At 35.2% G+C, this 17,098-nt stretch overlaps 1 protein-coding gene and 1 long non-coding RNA gene across 13 annotated transcripts in view; both read right to left on the minus strand.

Annotated features, from left to right (window-relative positions):
• The window catches only part of LOC6037257 (high affinity cAMP-specific and IBMX-insensitive 3',5'-cyclic phosphodiesterase 8), a 368,336-nt gene that overhangs the window by 236,696 nt on the left and 114,542 nt on the right, over positions 1-17,098 (minus strand). For 2 of the 12 annotated variants that reach the window (XM_038265572.1, XM_038265567.1), the window contains exon 1: positions 4,758-5,009. The exons of 6 other annotated variants lie outside the window; for them this stretch is intronic. The gene's annotated coding sequence lies outside the window, so the exon portion shown is untranslated. Of the gene's footprint in view, positions 1-4,588; positions 5,010-17,098 lie in introns of those variants that run through there. 4 more of the 12 variants (XM_038265570.1, XM_038265566.1, XM_038265568.1 and 1 more) reach the window with 2 other exon arrangements.
• On the minus strand, positions 13,140-13,786 carry LOC119770537. Its single transcript, XR_005278878.1, has 3 exons — positions 13,696-13,786; positions 13,531-13,656; positions 13,140-13,464 (listed from the first exon to the last, which is right to left on the minus strand). It is a non-coding gene; the product is annotated as an uncharacterized LOC119770537 (long non-coding RNA).

Genomic DNA, 17,098 nt, shown 5'->3' on the forward strand with positions numbered 1-17,098 from the left:
GGGGCACCGTTTGATTGCTTTTCTCGGCAGGGTTTTTTTTCTGTTGTTGCAGGAATTGGGGTAGATAAGGTGGTATCTAGTTGTTTATCGAGCGCCGACAGGACGGTTATCAATTGGGAGCGTTTTTTTTTTGTTATGAGAAAAGTAATACTTGGAGGGAAAATGGTGCGAATGAGCACTTGTTCGATGGAAGCTGTTGATGGATGATGGGGAAATTACAGGGTTTGCCTTAATTAAATATTGCTCACGATCACCCCATGAGGGACGGCTCTTGCAGAAATCTCAGCATGTCTTAGTTTTTTTTTTAATTAATGACGTGATTATATGTTTTATGAAACAATCATGTTTTTCAAAATATTTGTTTTTTTGTGTCGAATTTATATGATATCAATTATGAAAGGTCCAATATTAGCGTATAATTTCACATGGATATTTTTTTATATTGGAAATCTAAAAAAATCACATATTTCTGAGTTTTAGTCATCATGTTAATGTTTCCAAAAATAAAGTTTTATTGAATAATAGATGACACTGCCAAATTAATTTTACTTATCTTGAGCCATAGCTAGAGCGTTTCCCGGGAATTCACGAAAAAAAATTATTTACCGTTTCTCGGGAAATTTCTAAGTTTTCCGAAATTCTAGCGGAAGTATTTTTGATAAATTTTTTAAAGATTCTTATTTATTTATTCATATGCTCAAACTCAAACTCAAGCTTGCCATAAAAATCGTATTTGCGGCATTATATTTTTTTATCATTTCAGCTTACTCATCAATATTTTTCAAACTGGTCTCAGAGACAAACTTAACAACAATTTTATGGTTTTGGAGCATGGATTCGTTTTACTCACTGTTCAAACACAGTGATTGAACATTTAATGCATTCTTTTTAACAAAAAATACTCATAATTTTTAATTGTTATTTTGTACTAATTGAGAGACATCTTCTAAATTTATAAAATTTATATATTTTTTCGAAATTGTATGTTTTTTTTACAGGCAGTCAAGGTATAAATTGATCCTCACAATTATTTTGCCTATTTAAGTTGATATTCCATGCATTTTTGTTGCAAAATATTAATCAGAACCAGGATAAGACCAATTTTAGATAAATTTAAAATTTCCCTGGAATTCCTGGAAAATTTGTTCAACTTTAATAAAGAAATGCTGTTGAAAGGCAATATTTAAAACTTCTCAAAGTGTCATGATTTTCTCAATGAACATGACTTTGAATCGGAAAACGGAATGCATTTTCGGATTCTTTGGACAATTTTCCACTAGGGGAAGGTATAATAAGTTTGTAAATAATAAATAATGTGTGTTTTTGAAACATAATTTGAAAAAATCTAAAATTTATAGGCAATTTCCTGTTAACAAATTTCATCTAAATTATGAAAAAATTGTGATTCGTGCTTATAATCAGGTATAAAATGCAATGTAAATCGATAATTATTTCAAACAATTTTACCTAAAATTTATATGTATTATGTTAAAAAGCTTTAAAACTTAGTTGACTAAGTATAAACATTGATTTTTTTTCTTAAACATTTTATCGGCAACCATCACTAGTATATTTGACGTAAAATTAATGTTTGAACACCTTAAATCTAATTTTGACAAAAATAAAAACCAAACTGACTTTGACTAAGAAACAGTTTAAACTAGGAAGGTTTAACATAATTATTTTTCTAAACATTATTGCAAAAGCTTTTTATTAAAAATAGTGCATGGACTTTGCCTGGCCTACTTCAGTACATGTTTTAAAAATAACAATCTTGAGAAAAACCTTATCAGTTGAAAAATATTCCAAAAATAAATTGAAATCCTGTCAAAGTCACCCCGGATATAGTTATTTGGTGAAATTCAATATTTTGTGTGAAAATCATTTTTTCAAAACTGAAACTAGGGGAATAGCACCTAATTTCAGCGTGCCTCTAATGTTGCCATATCAGCACATTGACATTTAATTACAGCTCATTAAAGGCATTTTTAACTGAAATCGAGTGTTAAATAAATCAAAAAGAAGTGAGCAAGCAAGTTTCTACCAAAAGTTTTGCAAAATTATTTGTTTAAATAGTAAAAATAAGCAAATTGGATGAAGCCAGGAGTGAGTGCTCAACCTGCCAAACATAAAAGAATTTAAACAAAGTCAAAAAATAAATAGATTTTATTTTGTAAACATTGTTGTTAAATTTCAAAAAATAACAAGACATTTTCAAGTTTTTTCACCTTTCAAAACATATACACGGAAAAAAATCAATTCCCGTAATCGTGAATTGCGTGAATCCTGAAAAGTTGGGTGAGAAAAAGCATGTTATATTGCATGAGGAAACGTGAACTAAACAAGCATGCACAGAAGAAAGAAAAAGAAATTTGTGCACTCCAAAAACTGGGTGCTAAAAAGTGGTTCGCAAAACGGCCTCAAGTTTGAACTGTCAAATTGGAACCAATTTACTGTTCGCCAAAAGTAAAAGTATTGTTATCGATCATTAAAAATTGTTTTTTTTTGCAAGAATAAAAAATGTGTGGCTTTTGGAACTTGGAGTTGAAGTCAAAAAATCTTAAGAAAGTTGAAGGCGAGATTGTTAATTTTTTGGAAGTTGTTTATGGAGTTTGTTCCGTTTGAACACCTACTCACTAAAAATCTTCTCTGTTTGTTGGATCAGCTTCGCTAGAATTAGCGATGTTTTTTCGCTGGAACAGGAAGAGCTACAGGATTCCAAAATCAGCCAGGGAATTTATCTGCAACTCGTCACCCGTAAAAAAGAAAAACTTCTTCTAACTGATCGAAACTAGAAAACACACAATTTTCCAGCAAAAAATGTCAAAAATTAGACAAAATAAAACACATACTGTTGATTATAAAACGCTCATTTACCAGTAAGAAAAAAGTCATGCTTGTGCTTGAACAGCCTGCTACTTTGTAGTTGTAAACAAAGTGGGATCATTCGAAAATCACGTTACGCATTCTCTCTATTCATCACCCAGCCTAAAAATAACAACAATCTTGTTAAAGAAATACCTAAATTACAGATTCGCGCTCCATCCATCTCGGCTATCCTGCAGGGGTATACATTTCAAATTGATTTCAGCTGTTTGCACTTAAATTTCCATTGAATTTACTTGAAAAAAAATATTTTTTTTTTTGCACCCTGATTTTTCGGCTTCAATAAAATTTGTACCAGCCTAAAAAGATGAAATGTTTTGAATCAAATACATGATTTTCTCAACTTTTTTTTTAATTTGAGACGAAAATTCAAGCGAAAATTTAAAGCTAGGTTTTTTGGGAATTAAAATATTAACAATTTAAAGTGAAATAAAAAAATCTGATTTCTTCTAAAAAGTCTTAATCATAATCTACACTCAACCCCCGGTGGTTGGTCATTTTTTCGTTTGACAATTTTTTAGTTTGTATCCCGTTGGTTGGTCAAAGTCAAACTAAAAAGTGACGAACTGTCACTTTTTATACGGCGCTCACACACACTACCAAAACAAACGTTCAGTAGTGTTTGTGAGCTCCGTGTAAAAGGGGTGTCAAACTAAAAAGTGACCCCGTTCGTTTGGCAACAATTGGTGTCAAACCATCGGGGTTTGATTTGGAACATTTGGAAAAAATTGGATGAAACTTGCGCTACCTGATGCCAAAATACTGAAACGATGCTTTCCCATACATTTTCGCGATTTTTCTCATTCACACTTCAACCCGCAACCCTTAAACCTGAACCGATTTTGCTGAAAAATGGCACATATACATTTTTTTGCCTAAGGAATCGAGTCAAGGGGTGTCCCTTATGTCAATCATTGCTACCCTAATTTATCTAGATTACTTTTTCAAAACAACCAATGCGCCACGGGTTTCCTTTGTACATTGGAGCTTTTGAAAAAGTAAGCGATTTAAAATAAAAATTGATTTGTTAGCGCCAATCAGGAATTGCTCCATAATCAACAGATCTGGCAACACTGGTTTCCGTACAGCCCCATCACGCTCCCTAGCATGCTCCATTATCAAACAAGTAGTTCAGTCATACCTCACCCCTCTCCAACACTCGCACATAAAACCAATCACGTTTATTCCCATATGACTTATGAACAAATAAAAAAAAACTGCACCCATTTCATTTATTTTTTGATCGCCAAGTCGGCTGCCCCATGCTCTTGTAGCGCCCTCTTGTCTCTTCCTTTCGTTGTTCTTCTTTTTCTTACGTTTTTTCTACGTCTTCTTCCACCGCAAAACCCAAACAAAACAAACCACGACTCACTTCAAAACAATTCACTTGAGCGTATGGGTTAAGGTGTGTTTACTGGCGCTTTTAAGCCATTTTTTCACAGCGGCTTCTGTCTCGTTTGACAACAACAAAAACTTGACAGGATTAAGGGCGCACTTTTGAGGGCCAAAGGGCGCCACCGCGCCTCGTTGGGGGGGCGGCCTCCGTATATGATCTCTGTTTTGCGGGTATCCAAAAGGCCAAAGAGCCGCCGCTCCCTGCACGACCTTGTTGTTTACGTTGGCTCTCTTTCTCGTGGTGGCCAACCCCTCGTCACTCTGTCACCGAGCGCAAGCAAACGTCGAAAAAAATAATCACACTCACACTAATGCGCGCGATAATCCGCGATTAGTGGGCCCCCTTCCCGATTAGCAGCGGCCGACCTTATCGGTTTGACAGTTACGGCTCAACCGTAACCAAATTAAACGACGGCGGGAAATCCGGAACCGCGCGCGTCGTGATTTCCCGATTTGATCCCGATCACGATTCTAACCTCACTTTGACTGCTGTCTAATCTAATCCACCGCAAGAGCACGTCACACACCAATTTAAGTCGCTCGCGCGCCCGCTCTCCAATCAAACGAGAGTGTTGTTTGTGTGTGCGAATTGTGTGACGCGCGCGCGACAATTGGCGAAAAAAAAAAACGATGACGACTAATTCCGCGAATGTGCGCGACAAACGAACGACGACGACAACGACGATCCAAACGAGCTTACGGCCAACGTCGAACTAGTTATTATTATGATTGTTTTGTTCGGCACGCTGCTGCCGCGCGCGACAACAACTCGGTCGGTCGGGCTGCTGCTGGCTGGTAAGAAAAATACGACGACGACGAAAAAATCGACCAACCGAACAAGACCAATATTGCGAAGAAATGGGCGCGCGACAGAGACAAGGAGACGAAGGTGGACGATTTGATCCTGCTCGTAGCGCCGCTAGGCGGGCAGTTTGGGAACTATGAAACGAAATTAGAGTGAATGGCGGAAAATGTTATCCTGGAAAGATTGATTTAAAAATTCAAGTTTCAAGCTAAATCCTGAATTTAAGATTAAAATTTTGATGTTAAATATTTTTCACAGAGATGAAGCATATTTTTCTGAATACACTGACCTTTTGTACGAGTACAAAGGATGATTCGATCTAAAAATTCGCCAAAAATCCATTTTCAACCATTTTTTTATCTTTAAAAAACATTGGAAAGAATAACTTTTAAAATTTAAGAAAATTCTTAGGTTGGAAGTGTGATTTGTATTATGTGACCTTGCCAATGTTTTTTACAAATTTAATTTTTGCTGGGGTCAACTTTGGCTGTGTTTCTTACTAACATTTCCTATTAATATGTGAAAATAATCATGCAGAAACTTTTTTAATGTACCAGTCTATGCCTCTAAGCATTTGTTTCAACCATTTAAATGATAATAATAATAAATGTGAAAAACCAGCAAAAAATGAAAAAATGACTTTAAAAATATAAAAAACTAGATAGGCAAAAGGCAGGTATCAGAAATAAACATAAACTAAACAAGATAAATGCAAATTACAATACTAAAAATGAAACAAGAAAAATATAAATGAAAAAAGTGATCAGGAATGGTTTTTAATCAATGTATATAAAAATTTACATAGGGCTTTAAGACACTATTCACTTAAAAAAAATCTCATGGATTTTCGATCTGTGGTCCTACAAATAAAACATTCTTGTTTATCAATGCTTTGTGAATAGCCTTTAATCGATTTTTTCAAGGAAATATGTATTATGAGTGTGTTTTGTTGTTGTCATTTTTGGAGAGTTCAGCAAAAAAAAAAACGATTCAATGGCTATTATTTTTATTAGTACACGGAGAAAAAAGAGTTCCCAAATCGTGAACAAGCGTTCATGAAAATGGGAACCATGAATGGGAACCCATGGTACGTTTTTGGAAATCGTACCATGGGATTTGAACACTTTGTTCGGGGTTCCCATTTTCATGAACGCTTGTTCAAGATTTTGGGAACTCTTTTTTCTCTGTGTACCTTGCACAAACGTTAGTTATAATGTTTGCCCCTCGGCTGCGGTCAATGTAAATTTCAAAATTTGAGCAAATTTTTCAAATAAATTAGGCAAAAACTATCACAAATTTTTTTAATATATTTTTACAGTTATGCTTTTAACAAAAATAAGCAAAAATATCAATAAATTTATGTGATTTTTTTTCCCTAAAATTATGCTGGCTCCGTATCAAAAGGTGACTCTTTCCATTAAAACACAACAATGAACGTAATGCAAAGTATTTTTAAGACATAGTGTAGAATAAATGTTACAAGTGTATTTCATAAAAAAATAAATCTAGCTAACATCGGAGGTAAACAAATTCAGTTATTGCCAAAAACGGCACCTTATTTGTGGACAGGAATGACAAAAAAATAAATTTAAAAAAATAATTTAAATAATTTAGAATGGAAAACCAAGTGTTAGAAAGCATTCAAAAAATAATTCTCGATTAATTGTTAAAATTTCAATAGATTAAGATGTTTCGAGAAAATTTTGAACTTGATGAGGCCATAATTTTGAAAATATTTGTTAAGCCCAAAAAAACTATTCGTATGAAAAATCTCAAAATTGCCTGAATAAAATCAAATTAAAAATGTGTTGAGATGATACTGAAAAATAATAATAAACTTTTGATATTTGTGATGTTTGAGCAAATCGACTTTTAATGAATTTTGTTATTTAGGAGAAACTTTTTTCTATCGATGCCTTATGTAAACCAATTCTAAACACTATTTTGACAATTTTTTTCTACTTTATTTTAGTGAACCAAAGGTGACACAATCTTCATCAAAAAAAACTTCATCATCCCGGTACGAGAATCGAACTCACGACCTCTGGATTGGAAATCCAGCACGCCGCTAGTCGAAACCCATCTCCTACCGGTCAGTATTCCCAGTGAGTAGAATAATTCTTTGAAGGGATCTGACTTTGCCGAGCCAGACCGGAATCGAACCCATCACCTTCTGATTACAAGGCGAAACCCGTACCCTCACGGCCACGGTAGCTCGGCCTTGAAAAGTATGTGGCACGAATCAAATCACTTTTTCAAAAAACAATCATTTTTGGAAAGTTTTTGAAAAGTTACTCAAAAATTTGCGAAAGAAAGAAATTAAAAAACTTGTTTTTTTCATAAAACGAGGAAATTTCATTCAGGTTTAAGACTAAGAAATGTGTTTTACCTATTTCCTAATTTTTATTCTTCGAAAGTCCATATTTCACCAACCAAAGGCCGAATAACCATTGTTTTACACATTAAGTTGTAGAGAGTTTTCTCAAATAATGAAATATATTTTGTACTCAAAAAAAAAAAAAAAAACAAAATGTAAAATGATAGTGAATTAAACACTATGCACCTATTAGTTTTTTTTCTAGTGATTCTTTCAACTTTTTTAAAAATATAAAAAAACATGAGCCATTGCAAATTGTATTTTATTTTTCCAGCATCTTCAAATTTTTTCCAGGAAATCTAGTCTCAAAAAAAAATCAGCACGCTTGCAATTGAAAAATGTAAGTTTTAACTTTCTGTCACCTTACTCCTCAACCTGTATTAGAGCTTATAAAGATAACATCATTTAATAGAATTTGAAGAAGTATACATGGCCAAAATAAAAAAAAAAGTCTCCATGCACTAAAGCTCTAAAGTTGTTACCTTTGGTGCATTAATACATTACAAAAAACAATGAAAAAGTCTTAACAGTAACGTTTGAACCAAAAAAAAAAAAATCTTTTAAATGTTTGTCTGTGAGATCATAAATTCATAATTAAGATTTTTATATATTTTTTAGCAATGAGTGAGTTTTCGCGTTCAAAACCTGCAATTTTCACGGTGTCCGGTGAATTCTATAACATCAAATTTCACGGAACTTAAAAATGTTTGTAAGCCTGAAAATCTCGTTTAACCAAAATATGAAATTTTTGAGTAAATGTATAACATTTTCCTTAGCATGTTAACATTAAGTTAAGAAATGGCCGCTGAATCCGCTTTTAAAATGCAGCCCCGATAATGGAAAAAAAATTGCTTATAACAAAATCATTTTAAACTTTCAAATAGTCATATAAACATGTAACTAAACAAACAAAAATCCAAAACTCATTTAAATTGAAATCCCGTTTTGTTGAACAATAATAACAATCATCTTACCCTTTGCTTTTGTGATATTTTGATAATTCCAAAAATATTAAAAAAATACATTAAGATTTTGTAAATGAAATATAAGTATTTTTGTTGTTTATCGGCATTGATTTTATAAAATTGTTAAATTTCACTGGAAATCGTGTAATTTCACTTACTCTTACTACGAGTAACGACTAGCAAAATAATTTTGAATAGTTTAAAAAAAGTTCCAACTAAATAACAAATAAAAGCAATAAACACCTCTCAATCTGTGGTCCTACCAAGAGCATCGAAAAAAATAAACGCACGTATAAAATATGACCTCTCCCCAAGACCGACTACGCACCCCTGCTGCCACACTGTAAGTTTAAATGTTGCCTCGAGCCACGCTGCGTTGCGGCACAAGAAGCTGTCACTAGCTGACACCCTCTACTAGTCCAGTGTCAAGTTTGTTGCTGCCTATGTGGTCTACTAACAGCCGATCCGAGCGTTGTAGTCTAATGCACACTAATGATAGATGGTTCAATTTGGGGGAGATTACTACCACACTATGGCTGTTGATTGGTGGGTGTTGAATTTGTTAGTATGCGTTTTTTTAAACTTTGTGTACACTTTTCAATTTGATTTATCTTGATTTTTTGTTCAAGTCATAAATAAATAAATTTTTATTTTATGCTTAATAAACATTCATTAATTGCATAATTTTTAAGGTTTAAATTGAAATTCAAGTAATAATTTACATGTTTTGCTTCCTAAGTTTTTAAAATGATTAAAAAGACAAAAAAAACTAGATTTAAACTAAACAATTTGCGTTGAACTTGTTTTTGTAAGAAATTTGTTATTCATGTGCCCATTACACTAAATTTACTACCATCTACTACACACATTCTCCATCACCACCACACAACCAATATCGCTTCGTTCTTCATCAGCTGGTGGCTGGTGGTTACCACACATTGCCTCTAGGAATTTGTGTTCGAGTTTCTTATCACACACCCATACGACGGTGTCCATTTCTGCTCAGAATGTGTGCGTGGTTGTTGGCTCTAGCCCGACTGACTGCTGGGTGCATGTTTGACTCACATTCATATGGTGTAATTCTACCCTTCTTTTACTGGTGGTGTGTAAACTGTGGGCATGTTACCTATTTTCGGCGTGTGAAAAATTTGAAACCCCTTTTCAGTTAAAACTTTTTTCTTAAAAGTTATAACTATAAAATGTAAAATCGTACAGCTATGCCAAGAATAGGTAAGACCCGAGTCACACTCCTAGAGCAAAGAGAGCTGGCTCGCCAAGCATTCGGCCACGGTCACCACACGTTGAAGGAGCCGTTGTCGTGAGCTGTCACATCGGAAAGGGTTTCCGTCCAAAGAACTACGGCGAACGACTCAACGAACGAACGTCATAGGACAGGACGGCTTTTGTGATCTAATTACGGGCCGAGCGTTTAAATTGGGTAAATTATTTATTATTAAATGAGCGTGCGCGCAAAACTTGAACACAGATCTTAAGGCAAACCAGTTGTTGTGGCGAGTGAGGCACAATGGGTTGACAATCTAGACAGGCGGGTTTTAATAGCTCCCGGTATGTATGCACAAGTGGACGATGACGGAAACTGCTGTGGCATTCTAAGTTAAAGATTCGATTTAGCTGTCTAAATAGAGAGAATATGGCTTTCGAAAATGTTAAGTAATCCAAGTTTTGACTTGTAAATAATTTACTTTTTAAAAAAAACTATACTTGAATCAAGATTGACAGAAACTGGCAACAGTGTTGCCAGCCTGTCATTATCTCACCCTTTCAGTGTGATGATTTATTGCCCTCGCAGAACCGTCAACTCGCCAATGCGCTGCTCGTCGTAGAGTGTCGTATTGACCAAAGAATATCGGATTGCTAATTACTGGTCATCAGTGACGGACGATGCCGTGCCCGTTGAACTCTTGTTGGCAGAGACTCTTGTAAGTCACTAGGCTGGCGGCGGCAACTTGTGCCCTGTACTCAACGTTACAACATCATTAATTTACGCAGCAACTACACAGTCGTCAGATGTACTGATTATGTGTAGGCTCCGGCTATCAGGTTCAGCAATGACGACCTGTGGAAGGGTTCAGAACTCGCTGTGAGGTCGATTGCTTGCAAACAGTTGAATTGCGTGCGTTTATCTCAATTTGCCCCACCTTTCTTATCAATTTCTGGCTCAACTCAACTCAACTCAACTCAACTCAACTCAACTCAACTCAACTCAACTCAACTCAACTCAACTCAACTCAACTCAACTCAACTCAACTCAACTCAACTCAACTCAACTCAACTCAACTCAACTCAACTCAACTCAACTCAACTCAAGCTCAGCTCAGCTCAAGCTCAACTCAGCTCAAGCTCCAGCTCAGCTCAGCTCAGCTCAACTCAAGCTCCAACTCAGCTCAACTCAAGCTCTTCCGATCTCTCAACTCAACTCAACTCAACTCAACTCAACTCAACTCAACTCAACTCAACTCAACTCAACTCAACTCAACTCAACTCAACTCAACTCAACTCAACTCAACTCAACTCAACTCAACTCAACTCAACTCAACTCAACTCAACTCAACTCAACTCAATTTCCCAACACCCACGTGACGGTACTCACTGAATCTCACGCATCACAGCACGTTTTTCGCAAAAGCTCATGTCGCATCAACACTGAGGTGACCTTTCGCCAGCTCGGGCTAATTGTGACTTTTAACATGAACAATTTATGCCTTCTGTTGATGCTGATTTCATGCGTCCCGAGAACTCTTCCACACTCTGATTGAGGCGAATCCGTGACCAGACTGCAGTCCAAAACCAGGCCAATCGACTGACGCCGCTTATTACGCACTCCGTGAGCGTCCGTCCGTCCGATGGTCGCACCCATGACCGTCCCCTAAGGCGTCCGCGGTGCAGCGTGACCTTTCCTCACTTGTGTGTGTGTGATTTGGCGCTGCGCTGGACAAAATTGCAATCGGTGGCAACTGCAACGGTGGATGTTCTGAGAATTCCGAAGTCGTACGGTTGGTCCTTCGAAAAGGATCGTAAATTTGTGCCAATAATAAACCGATTATCGCAAATTATCGCGGCGGACGTGGACATCGCTGACGGTAGATTGGCGAGAGCGATTTCTGGTAAGGGATTTTTGATTAATTTTCTCAATCATCATTAATCAACTCATAATTATCATTCCTCATTATTCTTTTTTTCAAATTTCTTATAAATAATGAAAAATCTGAATTACAAATGAAAAATGAGTATTCTCATCCATTCGATTTTTCATTTCTCATTTCTCATTTCTCATTTCTCATTTCTCATTTCTCATTTCTCATTTCTCATTTCTCATTTCTCATTTCTCATTGCTCATTTCTCATTTCTCATTTCTCATTTCTCATTTCTCATTTCTCATTTCTCATTTCTCATTTCTCATTTCTCATTTCTCATTTCTCATTTCTCATTTCTCATTTCTCATTTCTCATTTCTCATTTCTCATTTCTCATTTCTCATTTCTCATTTCTCATTTCTCATTTCTCATTTCTCATTTCTCATTTCTCATTTCTCATTTCTCATTTCTCATTTCTCATTTCTCATTTCTCATTTCTCATTTCTCATTTCTCATTTCTCATTCCTCATTTCTCATTTCTCGTTTCTCATTTCTCATTTCTTATTTCTCATTTCTCTTTTCTCTTTTCTCATTTATCATTTATCATTTTTTTATTTCTAATTTTTTTATTTCTAATTTTCTATTTCTCATTTCTTTATTTTTGTTTCAGTTTTTTTTTTCATGCCTCGTTATTATTCCTCATCTTTGGTTTCTCATTTATTCGTTATTTCTCATTTATCATATCTTATTAATCAATTATAGTTTATCATCGCCCAAACTGGGGTATATCGCATCCTCAGTCAGTGGCGGTCACCCTAAATGGTGACTCGTCGCCCTGAAAATATGCGACAGTAATTAGGGGTACACTACAATAGATCATCTAAATGGTCGCAGTAGTCTTAAGTCCTACAAAAAAAATCATCGCTCATTTTCTATTATTTGAATTTCTCACTTTATTTCTTGCCATTTCTCACATTTAAAAATTCGTTCAGAATTTCTCAACTCTCACGTCTCATTTCTCATTTCTCACAAACACAATACTTTAAAAAACACTGAGGCTAGCAGGTGTCTCCGCCTTGGCATGATTTTCAATCAAAATATCAATTCGCAAGCATCGCGCTTACATTGAAGTGGGGCTACTCAAAGTGCGTTAAGCATTCGCAATTAGCTGTCATATTTAATTCATCACTTTAATGACCTGCTGGCTGGGCGCGATTTTGCATTTTTTTTTTGCGCAGAGTTTTAGCTGAACGCATGGCAATTTTTTTTTTTTGCTCAAGGCAAAAAAGACTCCCTGCTGCAGATAATATCGGCAAAGGTTGCATAGTAATGCTAACGAGGCCCCATTCAGTGAGCAGCGTGAAATCGACGCACCGGTGACAGTGCCGATGTAATTGATGAGCTACGTGAGACGTGAGAGATATTTAAAAAGTTTTTGAGCTTGTATTACATCTTCAAATCTTATTGTTGATTATAATTTGTATGGAATTTACCAGTTTTTGATTACATTTTCTAATTGTTCAGCAAAAAACAAAACATAAACGATTTGGAACAATTTTATTTTTTCAAAAGTAATTTAAAAAAAATAACTACTTATTCAACCTTTAATAGGTTTTTTCGGTGCGACGGGTTTTTTCGGGTCGACTTTCGGTGCGACAGGTTTTTTCGTAGTCGTCGTCGTGGTAGTAGTTTTCGTGGTTTTAACTGGAGCAGGTTGAGGGGCTCGTCCTTGACCATTGATTCCGGTGCGATCCTGTTTCGAGGGCTTGTCGTATCCGAGCTCGGAAGGGTTCTGCCACTCTGTGGCATTCTTTTTGGCGCTGTCAACACTGACCAGTACGGTAGCCACCAACAGGAGGAGCACGAAAATCTTCATCTTTGAGCTGGAGAAGCTGCCACTTTGGATCGTGTTAGACTGATATCGGAACTGATTCAATGAAGGCTTAAATATGCAATTGGGCTCTAGAAAATGTTCTTTAAATTAATATTACAATTGACGTAAGCATACCACATGTTCCCCAACAATCCACTTAAACACATATTGCACGATTTCCAAAAATAAAATAAATATTGGAAAATCCCAGATTGACGGGACGTGGATATTGGTAAGATGCTTGGAAATAACTGGAAAAATCTACTTCTTCAAGGTTCAGAAGTTTTCTAAAATGATAACCTGTTATCTCCACGATCTTTCCTCAAAAACGTCAACGGAAACTACCCTCCCGGTACCTTCGGATGTCGCTACAACAAGAACATCCAGTGCGGGTGTAGAGCTAGGGCCTTCAATCTACGGTACTCCCCTTGGCCCACCACCCTGCTACCAGCTCTTCTAAGACCTGCCTTGAACGAGTACCAGATAATCAACAATCACGCCCAAGACGCATTATTACCGAACTTGCTCTCCCCTTCAGGTGACGGAGAGGAGGAAACAACTAGTTTCCACTCCTTGTTTAGAGCGGTACTGTCTAATTGGGTGAATTTGGAAAATTGATTATTGTTGTTTATTAACATTATTGTTTATTTTTTGTATTCATTTGATACGTTTTGTTTTTTTAGATAATGATATCGTTTGCTTTATAACATTTTTTGAGATCTTGTCTAGGATCTTTTAATGATTATTTTTTCAACCGTGCACATGGATTTTGAAGATTTATGTAGATTAAATTTTAATGGAAGTGATTGTTGAATTTAGGTTCATTTTAAAAATACATGACAAAAAATAGAATCAAATCTAATCAAATCTAATCAAATCTAATCAAATCTAATCAAATCTAATCAAATCTAATCAAATCTAATCAAATCTAATCAAATCTAATCAAATCTAATCAAATCTAATCAAATCTAATCAAATCTAATCAAATCTAATCAAATCTAATCAAATCTAATCAAATCTAATCAAATCTAATCAAATCTAATCAAATCTAATCAAATCTAATCAAATCTAATCAAATCTAATCAAATCTAATCAAATCTAATCAAATCTAATCAAATCTAATCAAATCTAATCAAATCTAATCAAATCTAATCAAATCAAATCAAATCTAATCAAATCAAATCTAATCAAATCTAATCAAATCTATTCAAATCTAATCAAATCTAATCAAATCAAATAAGGGTCATTCCAGGTGAACTGGGTACACTTTTGGACTCGACCTTCACCGATTTAGACCAAACTTGAAGGGAACGATCATCTATCGATAGTTTACAGAAATCCCAAGTTTGGTGCTAATTGGACCATCCCTCTATTTTTTACACCGCCCTCTTTTTTGACGATTTTCTAAAAAACATTTCTTTTAATCATAACTTTGCAACTATTTGATCAAAAGACTTTCTACAGGTTGCATTTTATAGATAATTGTCCAAGGATTTCGATAAAAATAAAATTTTAACCCTTAAATGCCCCTAATATTATGTTTTAACGTTTTAAGTATAAATATTCATTTTTATAAAATTACTCATATTTTTATTTTTTTATTTTATCACCATCGTCTTCCCTGGACAAATTAACATAAAAATCAATGTAAACCTCAAACTAAAATGAACTTTTGGCGAGATAAAGTGATTTTACTGAAAAAAGATTGATTTTGCGCTTAACACTAAATCGATCAGAAATTCAAGATACAGAATTTTGAATGTTTTAACAGGATTGTAAGGATAGCGACAAATTTGTATGAAAACTTGAATGGACGAACTTTGGTATGGACCAGTAGAAACAAAGTTTCATCCACATAAAAAATACAAAAAAATATCGTTATCCGTAGTCTCACAGCATTGCTCTCAAGAATATCAGAAATGAAAGAAATGCGAATTTTTTATCAAATTAGGCAATTTTCTGTGATTTTGAAAACAAATATTTGCGCTCTCCATGTTTTTGTATGAAAAGTTAAAATATAAAATGAGTAGTTGTTTTAGAATGTAAACTTTTTAAGGAAATGTATTCGCTTACCCTACTTTTAAACTACCCGAGCAGACGGTAATAACTTTGGAATAACATTTTTTGATATTTGAATATACTAAGCCAATAACATTTTATGTTATTTATAACAAGATTCGTTATTCGTCGTTATGAATTTTTTGTTATTGGATTGTTATTGTAATAATAGACTAATAACATTTTAAGTTATTCTTCGAACAAATCTTTGTTATTATTTTTTGTTATTTTAACAACTAATCCGATCATCCCAATAACAGTTGGAGTTATTCTTTCATAACAAAAAATGTTATTCTCAAGATGTTTTTGCTTTCAATCAATATCATGCCAATAACAAATTTTATGTGATATCATAAAGTGTTATTCAACTCTTATGCAAAAATGGAATTGTCATGAAGAATTCATAACACTTTCTGTTATTTTAACAGTATTTGTTATTGAAATGGCATGAATTTTGTTATTACCGTCTGCCCGAGTATTTATGAGCTCAATTATTTTATTGGTTAAAGTTGTTTAAACTCAACAGGAATGAACATAAAAAGTCAACCAAAGCTTTACAAATTAACCTCTTTTCACGGCACTGCAACCTGCCAGCGGACCGACTCCAATTAAGTTCAAACCCCCACCAATCAGGTTGATAATGTATTCAAAATCGATAATTGTTACAAAATTGTTGTTCGCAAAGCTTTGTCATGTCCTCCTGGCTCGGATCAAAACGGTTGCCAAGCCCCTTCAACTTCAACAGGGGGGTTGTCCCACGTGTGTGCTCCCCACCTTCGTCACCGGTTGAACTTGAAAGTCACACACTGGAAAAAAAAACCACTGCCATCACCAGTCACTCGGGTTGAACCGGTTGCATCCGACGGACGGATGGATCGAGGTGACCAAAACGGGGAAGGTGTGAGAACCCGTTGCGATTGTGTGCCCCTCTGTTGAGTGTGCCGCGAGCTTGACGCAATTTTGCCATTTTTGGGGCTCCGCTGCTGGAAGGCGCAACTGTGACCACCGCGGGGTAGGTTTGACCCTTGCAGGGACAGAAAATGAGAGTTTCTTGAAGAAATTTTGAAAATTTTGTAGTTTGACGAGCGCTTAGTTTGCAAAATTGTAAATCAATCATATTTTTTTTTTGTAAAATCTTCAACTGTCCCCTCAAGGGTCCCTCTCATGCTCGCAAAGGAGCGACTCTCGGGTGACCGTTTGAGACGGCTTAAATCGACTCTGAGGAGCAGTGCGGCTTGTCAATCGGTATTATGTAATTGCAAGTCAGAAAGGTGCGTTTTGCGTTTGGCCGGCGGAACATGACTAAATCAGATCGGGCTGCCGCTTGGCTGCTGTTTGGACAAGTTTGAGGCAGCACACTAACGTGTCGCGGTGGCTTGACGGAGTGGTCAGTTTGATTGGGCTTGAGTTTGAGGTTGAATGGTTTTGTCGTGGTTATGTTTTTTGTTTGTTTGTTGAAATGTTAATTTGGGTATCGGATTGAGACGGTATTTTTTTGCAAATAAAAACATTCAACATTCTACAAAATGCTCTGATTTTTTTTTGCGTTATCGTCTGGTTTGAAATTATTTTTATCGAAAAGATCAGAAAATTTCACAAATGTATTAATTTTAACGCCAATAGTCAATTTAAAATTAAAGACTGA

The sequence above is a fragment of the Culex quinquefasciatus genome, chromosome 3, assembly GCF_015732765.1.
Source record: "Culex quinquefasciatus strain JHB chromosome 3, VPISU_Cqui_1.0_pri_paternal, whole genome shotgun sequence".
Taxonomy (NCBI): domain Eukaryota; kingdom Metazoa; phylum Arthropoda; class Insecta; order Diptera; family Culicidae; genus Culex; species Culex quinquefasciatus.